General features: G+C 34.1%; 1 long non-coding RNA gene across 1 annotated transcript; it reads left to right on the top strand.

The window, feature by feature from the left end:
* Window positions 1–5,748: 5,748 nt before the first annotated feature.
* Window positions 5,749–10,027, top strand: LOC141638387 (uncharacterized). Its single transcript, XR_012542076.1, has 3 exons — window positions 5,749–5,880; window positions 9,472–9,597; window positions 9,790–10,027. It is a non-coding gene; the product is annotated as an uncharacterized LOC141638387 (long non-coding RNA).
* The last annotated feature ends 649 nt before the right edge of the window (window positions 10,028–10,676 follow it).

Raw genomic sequence — 10,676 nt, 5'->3', positions numbered from 1 at the left:
TGAGGGGTGTTTTAACCAAAGATGAATAAATATTTGGAATCGGGTATTTGCTTGAATACGCACACAATGAAATTATAAAGAAATTATTTTCATTTGGTTATAAGGATTGAACCAATTTTTCTCAATTTAAAGATATGGATTCGGAAGATTTCCTGTTTTTTATTGGCCATTTACGATTCATATATCTTTATATGGCTATATCCAAGTACCGATTCATCTATTTTTATATCTAAGTAATATAGTCTAATGATTCCATGAGGTTAGTAAATTTATGGGAAATGAGTATAAATTATTCGGCCACCACAAATTTTAGTACTCCCTCCAATTCGCCATATTCTTCCCTATTTCCTAAAACAGTTATTCAGGTTTTCTTCCCCTTTCTATTTTTGGTAACTTTTTACTCTTATTTTATTCATACCTCTCTCCTATTACCCCACCCACCCAACTCTTTTAATCCTATTTTATTTCTTACTTTAATATTTGTGGCCCACAATTCATTATTTAACTCTTGATTATTCATCTCTCTCTCCTATCACCAAACCCCACCCAACTTTTTATCAATATAATAATCCATTTCTTAATTCTTGTGCCCAAAGTAAAGAGGAAGAAAATAGAGGATTGGAGGGAGTATGTTATATTCTTATTTTGATTTGTTTAGATTGTAGTCTTTTGATATTTAGCATAAGTATATTGCTTATATGAAATATTTGAGTGTAGGAAGAGAATATTGAAATGGCTAAGGAGAAGAATGGTGCTGATGTAACATACGAAGATACCTTGAGACTGAAGTACACGAACAAGGTGTGAATACACGAGTTATCCTCTCAATTACCCAACTAGTCCTATAATTCTTGATTGTCTGAACTAAAAGATTGTAGCCCTGCCTTTGCATTAATAATCCTTCACTAAACACGCCAGAGGAAATTCTAGAAGAGTGAGAGGTACGACAATGTATCTAAAAAGGAAAAAATCTTCCAAATAGGCTGTAAATGTAACACCCCGACCCAAACCTAGGGTCAGTAGCGGTCACTTACTGTAACTCGCCAGGTAGTGCACATGGTCCACAGATCAACACGGGTCCTTTTCAACGTATGTTTTCCTCACTCACCACAGATCAACACGGGTCCTTTCCAACGTATGTTTTCCTCACTCACACACATCCTGGAAACCTTCCCAGGAGGTCACCAATCCTAAAACTACTCCCGACCAAACACGCTTAACAGTGCAGTTCTTTCGCATGGATAAGCAGAAAAGAAAGTGCACTTTGTTGATATAAGCAGTACTTTCAATCCCTTTAAGTACTAGTCAGATTTTGAGCTAACCAATGGACCTCTTTAAGAGGGTACCCCACCCGATAACGTCTTCGGTTCAGTGGAGTATTACACACCCCACCTTGAAGAACGCAACGTCCTCGTTGCGTATGGCAGCATCTGATCACAACCGAGCTAAACCCAGAATCCTCCCCCGCCAGGTTGGTGACCCGGGTATTCCAGACCACAGGCTCATCATACGGTCGCAGGGTTGCTCTGATACCACTTGTAACACCCTGGCCTAAACCTAGGGTCGGAACCGGTCACTCACGGTAGCGCACCAGACAGTGTACATGGCCCAAAGATCAACACGGGTCCATTCCACCGTATTTTGTCCTCACTCATGCACATCCTAGAAACCTTCCTAGGAGGTCACCCATCCTAAGACTACTCCCAGCCAAGCACGCTTAACTGTTAAGTTATTTCGCATGGATAACCAGAAAAAAAGTGCACTTTGTTGATATGAGTAATAATTTCAATCTCTTTAAGCACTAGTCATATTTTGAGCCAATCAATGGACCTCTTCAAGGGGGTACCCCACCCGAATAACGTCTTCGGTTCAGTGAGCTTGATCTCAGATGGGATCGTAATTTTGAGCTCGATCACGGACTCGGTTAAGCTCGTCGGGCCTAAAACATTGAAGCTCGAGCTCGTCTCGAGCTCGAATTAAGCTCATTATGTCATTATATTATGTTATACTTTCTTACCTATTATATAAATATTTTCAAAAAAAAATGAATAAGATTATAAAATATTAATAAATATTATATAATAATATACTTATAAATGTCTATATAACATGTAATTTGAAACAAAATTAATATTATAGTAAAAAAAATTATAAACGAGTTCAAACGAGTTTTCAAGCCGAGCCTTACTGAGGCCGGGCTCGGCTCGGATTTATCCAAGCTCGGCTCAAGCTTGGTTTGACCGACCACGAGCTGAGCTTTGACCGAGCCGATTCTGAGTACTCGACAAGTCGGCTCAAATCATTTATGGCCCTACTTCCAAATAATTAGTAAGTAGACGAAAATATTAGAGTCATTTACTTAAATTCTCATGCCCCCAACGATCATCAAATCATCAACGAATATTAGATGTGTTACATTTATAACGGAACATATAGGATGAAAAGACACATGAGCAAAGGTAGTGAGTGCGAGTCCCCTGATATCTTGACAAAACTTTCATATTAAGAACAAAAATGTAGAGGAAGGTGGGGGCGACATGGTATCAGAGCCCATAGGGCCGTAGGCCAAAAAAAGTACAGCCAAAAAAGTCTGGTTGAAAAAAGAATTTCACATGTGAGGGAGGGTGTGAACTATTAACTCATCTATGATAAGTATCACAAGTGAGATCAAATTTTGGAAAAAGGAGAGAGTTGTCTACCATATAAACCAAAAGTTACTTCACTCATTATTGTCAATTGGTTTTGGGATAAACTTCTTTAAACTTATGCAGTGGACATTCTCTCCTAGATGGACATGACTTGGACCATGTAAGAATTTGATGAAATCTTCCTTGGAGAAAGTTTTCCTAGACATACCCGCACCCTTTTTTTTTTTTTTTCATATTTGTATTAGGGTGCTAGAAACGTTATGCTACCATGAGTCAGTCCATGACTTGAACTTCAATTTTAGAAAGAGTTACAATTCAACTTCGGTGTATAATACCTTTTGTGATCTTAGTATTGATAAGGCTTTGACTTAACGTACTTAGGTTTCTTAATTTTATTCATTTTGAGAAATATAAGAGTTTATAAGATGTCTCAGTTTATTATTTTTAGTGTTAGCTAAACAGCATACAATTTCAAATAATATATGTGAATTAAATGTTCATGTGTTTTGATATATATGCGACAAAGCGTAAACACTAACTTTAAAATAATGCCTCGTATGAAATAATAATGCAATATTGTATAGTTAATAGATCCTATAACCAGTTGTATAGTGTAGAATCCGAGCTTTATAATAAAGTTTTTGAGTTTTGTTTTAAAGAATATGAGCTATACCATAAAGTTTCTGAACTCACCCACTTAAACATAGAAAAATTAATTTTAAGAAAGTTCATAAAAATTACACATAAACTCAGTTAGATATAAGTTTTGGTTATAAGTTCTTCAGAACGATCTTTATTATCACCTGGAGGTATAATGTTATTTGTGCTTTGCAGGTGGTTGAAGAAACTATTAGAATAGCTAGTATTTCTGGATTTATTTTCAAGAAAGCTACTGAAGACATAGAAGTTGAAGGTACTCCCATAACTTTTGACTATAATGTATCAGTATGTCATACTCTAACCACAAATACGAGAATATATTTACGTAAATGTGATGGCTAAGCGCAATGCTCCAGCCCGACTCGTATAACGGGAACAACATGATGCCGAGCTTAGGCAGAGGTCAAAAAAATCTGTAAAGAATAAATTATATTTATAATGCAATTGTGGTTTATAAATTGACAAATTTTATTTAAGATGAATATATCCATCTTAAATATGAACGGGTCACATAGGTAGATTTTTTTTTGGCCAATTGAAGCGCGCACTTAGTCGCATTACAATAGAGGGGAGGGGGGATTCGAACCTCGGACCTATTGTCCACAATACCTCCGTCTTAACCACTAGACTAAGGCATCTTCGGTTTATATGAGATAAAAAGAAAAATGTTTAAGAAATGACAATAAACTCTTGACATCTATTTATATGAGGTAATACTTAACTCATTTTAATCTTAAGACCACTTTGGTTTTCTTAAAGGAGACCGGCTAGAATTTAGGGTTTGCATTATCGCCAGCGGAGCCAAGTGAATATTGTGTCTTTGAATATTCTTTGGAATATTGTGTTATTCAAACTATCACTGACCTTGTTAATTTTTGTTTTTTTAGGCTTTTGTGTACCATCAACAAGTAATTGTAACTAAAATTATCTGATATGATCCAATAGATCAAATCGAGCTAAAATGAGGGGAGCTAGTTAGGTTTATTTTGGTAAAATTTGCATTAAATTTTATATGAATGATGTTCAATGTTCTTAGAGTTGGTGCATCACTTCAAACTACAAATGTGATTGCATGAATACCAATTTTTTTCAACCTTCCTATGTCATTGCTTTTAGAAAGAAATTAATTTCCCACATAAGATAGCCCCTTCATATTTTTTTTATAAGTTGTTCTCATACTATGTGGATTCTTTGCATACTTTTGATGCCACTCAAAATGTATGATTTATGTTTTTGAAATTTGCTTAACTTTCAATTTGAGCAAGTTTTAAATATTATTCTATTGAAGTGAAAGTTTGAAACTATCGACAAAACAAAAAACAACATATTTAAGAAAATAAAAATAAGTTACGTAAGGCATTATCTATGACGTAACAATAAAGAAGAATGTGCTTATTACACTAGATTGAAGGTCAAATTAACTTGCATTTATTTACATCTTTGCCATTGTAAATTTATAATATTTTAACATTATTTTTCATAAAAATTAAATGATGGTTACAATTGGTCGTGAAGGGTATTTCTTTGAAATAAATTTATTGTTATATGTAGGTTACTTGATACCAAAAGGATGGATGGTTCTCGTATGGCTAAGGTACCTTCACACGGACCCATCAAATTTTGAGGATCCTATGACTTTCAATCCAGATAGATGGGAAGTATGTTTTTTGATCTCGTCCTCAAAATTTCAATTATTTAAGTTAGTAGTTAAGTCATATGAGTAGACAACCATACATAGTGTACTTTTTTTTTAATGACAAATATTATCTTAATAATACTCTGATTTGTTTTACCTGTTCTACCTTAGAAGACTTATAATGAGAAACCTGAGAAATCAGTTGCATTTTATTCTACTTTTTATCATACAATAGACACAGTGGGGTCCTTCCCCACCGTTTGTCTTTGTACCGTTAAAAAGTAAATAAATAATCAGAATATAGATAGTTTGTTGTCTCATGTTTTGTTAGGTTTTTGAATTTTAATTTAAAGAAAAAATGGTGAAAATAATTTTATAATACTTGTATCATCACTTTAATACAACGATATGAACTTGTAACTATTAATATTTAAATTACATTTGTTTTGTTTCCAATATTCTTAAAGACCAGTTAATGTATTATACAACTGGTTGTATATATAACTTATTTAATGTAGTTGAGCTTTTGTTCAAAGTTGTGAGGCTTTATTAACAAAATTATCGAGTGTTGGTACAAAGTTATTGAAATAGTAGAATAATTATTAAACTCAATAACTTCGTAAAATAAACTCCATAATCAGTAAAATAAATTTCAACAAATTTGTGTGAGAAATTTCAACAACTTTGAGCGCGGTTATACTGTCTTTATTATACAACTGGTTGTAGGATAGTATTTGTGCTTAAAGACCTATATATATATGTATATATAACAAATTAATTACTTAATACTAAAGATACTACAAATTGTACTCGTCAGTTGCGTCCAAAACATGGAGCATACCTCCCTTTCGGAGGAGGTACAAGATCTTGTCCTGGAAGTATGCTTTCTCGTCTAACTACTGCTCTCTTCCTCCATCACTTGGTTGTTGGATACAGGTAATATTTTTTAACCCTTTTAATCGTTGTATATCATAAATTTAATTTCTTTTTATTTTTTTTATTAAATTTACGCCGTCTAATATAATAAAAAATGAATAACCTTCATATAGAAGGTATACATTGCTTAAAGTTGTTCTGAATGCAAGGTAAACTTAAAGAGAATAATCACCCCTCTTATGTTACTTTTATTTATGTCATTTTCTAAATAGAATCACCAATGTAACTAAAAAAGTTGTTGAAATATAGGGTTATAATAGGGGTGAAATATACTTAAAGAATAGATGTCGTTGTGTGGTGGTATGATCTGAATGAGAAACAAAATCGACCTGACTATGGTACAAATCAATATGGACATCATTCCTTACAGTCACACAACACTACTAAAGGTTGTGTACTCAACCTTAAGAAGTTGGAATTCGTTGATATACTCATAATTTATCTTAAAAAGTAGTAAACGATATATGAAAAATGAATATGTCAAATGACTACAAGCCTCTCATATTAATAGTAGTAGAATTGGGAAAGATAAAGGTCAAAATGATTATTTGGCAACCATAATCACAAAGTTAATTGGATGAAGGAAAGGGGGGACTCAAATGATCCATATCCTGAGTCAATGAGTCCTCATATAGGTCATTGGATGAAGAAAATAGAGGGTTATGATTAGATCTAAATGAGAGAATACCTAAACCACCCTACAACACTACCTAAACCACCCGACAACACCACTAATACTACCACCTTTGGCCACGACCCAACCCGCCACCTTCCTCCCCCCGCAGCAACCACAATCGCCACCTTCTTTTTTTTTTCTTCAGATCTAAATAAAAAAAAGCTGGCCACCACAACAATGCACCGCACCACCGTCCCACCACTGATACCACCGTCTCCCTACGTCGCCAACCTCTCTTTGTTACTCGTCTCGCGCGGGGTCGTGGTAGTTGTGCGAGAAAGGAGAAAGGAAGAAGGTGGGTTTGGAGTTGTTGGCAGTGGTGATGTTGTCGGCAGTTGGTGTTGTTGGCAGTGGTGTTGGTGGTTGGAGGAGGTGGTGGCGATGTGGCTGGTGTGGTGGTGTGTTGGTGGTGTCTCGCGCCCTCCTCTTTTCATTTTTTTTCTTTTATTTTCAGATCTCTTTTTATTCATATTTTTTTATATTTACAGATCTGGTGGTTTTTTTTTGTGGTTGGACCAAAGTTACACTTATAAAGGCCAAAGTTAAACTCATAAAGGGTCATGGTTACACTCGTAAATGGCCAAAGTTACACTCATAAAGGATCAGATTTATACTCGTAAATGGCCAAAGTTACACTCATAAAGGATCAGATTTATACTCGTAAATGTCCAAAGTTACACTCATAAAGGACCAGAGTTACACTCGTAAAAATTCGACACTTGTCATAATTAAAACTAAGCAAAGAGCAATTAAGAAAGATGCACGCAAACTTTGTAATCAATTCATGAGAAAAACACAATTCTCAATGGGATAAACCCTATAGAGTCATTTCTAAAATTTTATCCTATCAAAATTAATTAATTAAAACAATCACAAACCAAAATCAATAATTCAACAAGGATAATAATCAATCCACATCAATGACTCCCCCAATCTTAATGAGATAACTACTCACTCAGCATAGTGTGAAGAATCTATAATAATAAGGGTTATTTAATGACAATACTACAAACTATTGACATGCTTCTTAAAATACTCTACACTTTATTTTAACTGGGAATATACCCAACTTTCATACTAATTCTCTAACATTAGAATAGGTAGACCGGCTACCTGCTATGCCGGTAAAAATGTTTTAACCCCTCCTAACATCTCCTTTTTCTTTTCAATTGTAATGTCATCACTTCAGCAATACTCAAACCACCGTACACCTCCATCAGTCCATCACCAACAAACAGCCCCACCTGATCTCGCCACCGCTCCACCTTCTCGAAAATCCAATCCTCACCAACACGCCCACTTCCCTCCTTCATTGCTTTCCATTGTCCCGTCTCCATTGTCATTCCAAGTTCCGACAACACATTGATTTATATCAAACCTTTATAGGAGTAATCACCAACCCATCAACAAAATATCTTCTCCCTTTATAATATCCCTATTTCAGTTCAAAACTCAATTAAATGTTTATAATCAACAACCCAGTTTTTATAAAAATTTCAGATTTCTCACAAAATAACCCTGATTAAATCTGTAAATTGACCCTAATTATCAATCTGGGTTTCATATGTTGTTGATTTGGGGGAAAGGATAAAGAAAATGTGATGATTTTGCGCAACTAATATGGTTGTGGGACTGAAAGGGGGTCCAGATTGTGGCCTTCTCCGAGTCTCCCCTATCTACTAACCTCTCTCGCTGACGACGGTAATGGTGAGGAAGTTAACAATGTTGCAGGCGGCGGATCGGAGATGGTGTTGTTATTGAGAAGATGTGTCTTAATGGGTAATGAATGACAATTATGGTTGGTATATATGACGTGGTTCAGTTATGGCGGGTTGGCGATGTCGCTGTAGATACGGATGTGGTAGTTATGGTGTGAGGGTGGTGCCGCAGTGGAGGAGTGGAGTGGTGGTGGCTGTCTCGTGGTGACAAGGGTTAATGGAGGAGGAGAAGTAAGGTCAAATGGGGATTTTCGTAAAATTTGTTGGGTTTTAGACAGGTAATTTGAAGTGGATGTTTCTGGGTTTATAGCATAGAGAAGAGGAAGGAGATGAAGATCCGCTATAATGGCAAATGTGACATTTTTACCTGTTATTATAGGTTAATAAAGGGTCAATTCTATTAAAAGCGAAAGGGTATAATAGTTGGTTATATTGGTAGTTAAATTACAGTTTGGAGTATTTTGAGAAGCACCCCAATAGTTTGGAGTATTCTCATTAAATAACCCTAATAATAATTCTAGTAAGGAGAGGAGATAATAAATTGATCTAGGATTGAAAAATCATGATGAACAAATTAAAGACTCCAAGGCTAGAAAAAATAAAATAAAGACCCTAAAATAAAAACTAAGTACATCAAAAGGTCTTATATAATAATAGGAATAAATTAGTAACTAGGATAAAATTGAGAAAGCATAGAGTCTTGTGATCAGTCATTCGCGTGAATAATATTCACGTTGTGGGAATATCTTTTTTTTTTTTTTTTTTTGAGGTCACGTTGTGGGAATATCTTGTGTATCCATATATGTCTTCACGCTCTGTTTGGTGCAAACGGAGTGTTCTTGGGCATTCGCACTTTAAAAACAACATCTTTGCAACACTTCCTTTTCAAATAAAACATACTATCATCAATACTACACTCTCCATTTCACCACAAAACACCACGTTTCACAATCTGGTAACCAACAGATAACTCCAAAATACAAATAAATGTGTCATTATTGCTCGGATCCTTCTTCTAATTTCAGGATCGAAAGATCCATGTAGATTATAATTAAGCACTAAAAATATCACTTAAAACTTTTGAAAATTAAATTATTAAATAAAAAATACATTTAGATTTTTTAAAATTTGATTATTTTTGGATTAATTATATATTTGCAAATAGTGTATCTTATATGTTATTGTTTAAATTTGCAGCTGGGAGTTAGCTAATCCTGACATGTCAATAATATATCTTTCACATCCCGTACCAGCCGATGGCCTAGAAGTTTCTTTCAACAAGGTTTAAAGTTGACGATAGTATATCAAGTATCATGTTTAAAGGTATTTTGGTTCATGATATATCAATTATATACATATTTATCATATCATTATTGTGTGAAAAAAGAGATCTATAAATATGTTATCCTTCATATTATGTATGGGCGTTTGTCACAGTCAGAAGTACTGATACCATGTTAGTGACCTTTCTTTCTAAATAACCAATTATTGATTTATCAAAGATGTTATTCTCAGGGCTATATTTCTAGGGGCATATCCTTGCTTGGAACACGAGAAGCTAAATTATACAAGTTTAGTGTAATGTGTGTAAGAAAATAAGAACATGTTAATTACATGTAAATGTAAAATTAATAACGTAAATTAGATATATGTTGTTATTGTTGCTTTTGCCTGTTTGGATGGAGAATATCCTTTGGAAACATTTGCTTCATGTAATAATTATTTTTTTTTGTAAAAACATTAATAATTATATGATGGGTAGAATTTTGTTAAGGTACACTCTTGTAAGATAATATAAGGTTTTATGGGGTAAAAGTAACATATAGGTCTACATAAATATATAGCTATCAAGGTACAACTAAATAAAAAGGTAACTAGAAACTAAAAAGGCACATAAAAGTTGAAAAGATAGTTGAAATCTAAAATTGTAGCTCAAAATCTATACAATAATATAAAAAGGCAAGTTGAGCCTCCAATTGAATGTCACGTAGCACATGGAAACACCCCTAATTGCCATCTACCGCTAGACAAATAAATCCATTTCTTTATCTCGATAATTACCTACAAATAATTAGTTGAATAGTGTATTGAGTATAATACGCACAACTGAAAAATGAAAAGAATCAAAGAGGAAAGTTTCATTACCTAATCCTAAGTCATACCCCTTCCATTACCCTCCTAATTACCTCCTCCACTTATAAACGCCTCTCTTATTAACGTCTTTTAATAATTCGGTTTTTCTAACGTGTGACATAAGGACACACATTAATAATCTAAAAAAAGAAAGATTGTTGAGAATATATCATGAATGATTGATATACAAACTCACATTTACCATAATTAGTGAAATATTCTCAACAATCTTTCTCTAATTAAATTTTCATGTTTTTATTAGAATCATA

Source organism: Silene latifolia, unplaced genomic scaffold, assembly GCF_048544455.1.
Source record: "Silene latifolia isolate original U9 population unplaced genomic scaffold, ASM4854445v1 scaffold_20.1, whole genome shotgun sequence".
NCBI classification, from domain to species: domain Eukaryota; kingdom Viridiplantae; phylum Streptophyta; class Magnoliopsida; order Caryophyllales; family Caryophyllaceae; genus Silene; species Silene latifolia.
This window is presented reverse-complemented; position numbering and strand designations above follow the sequence as displayed.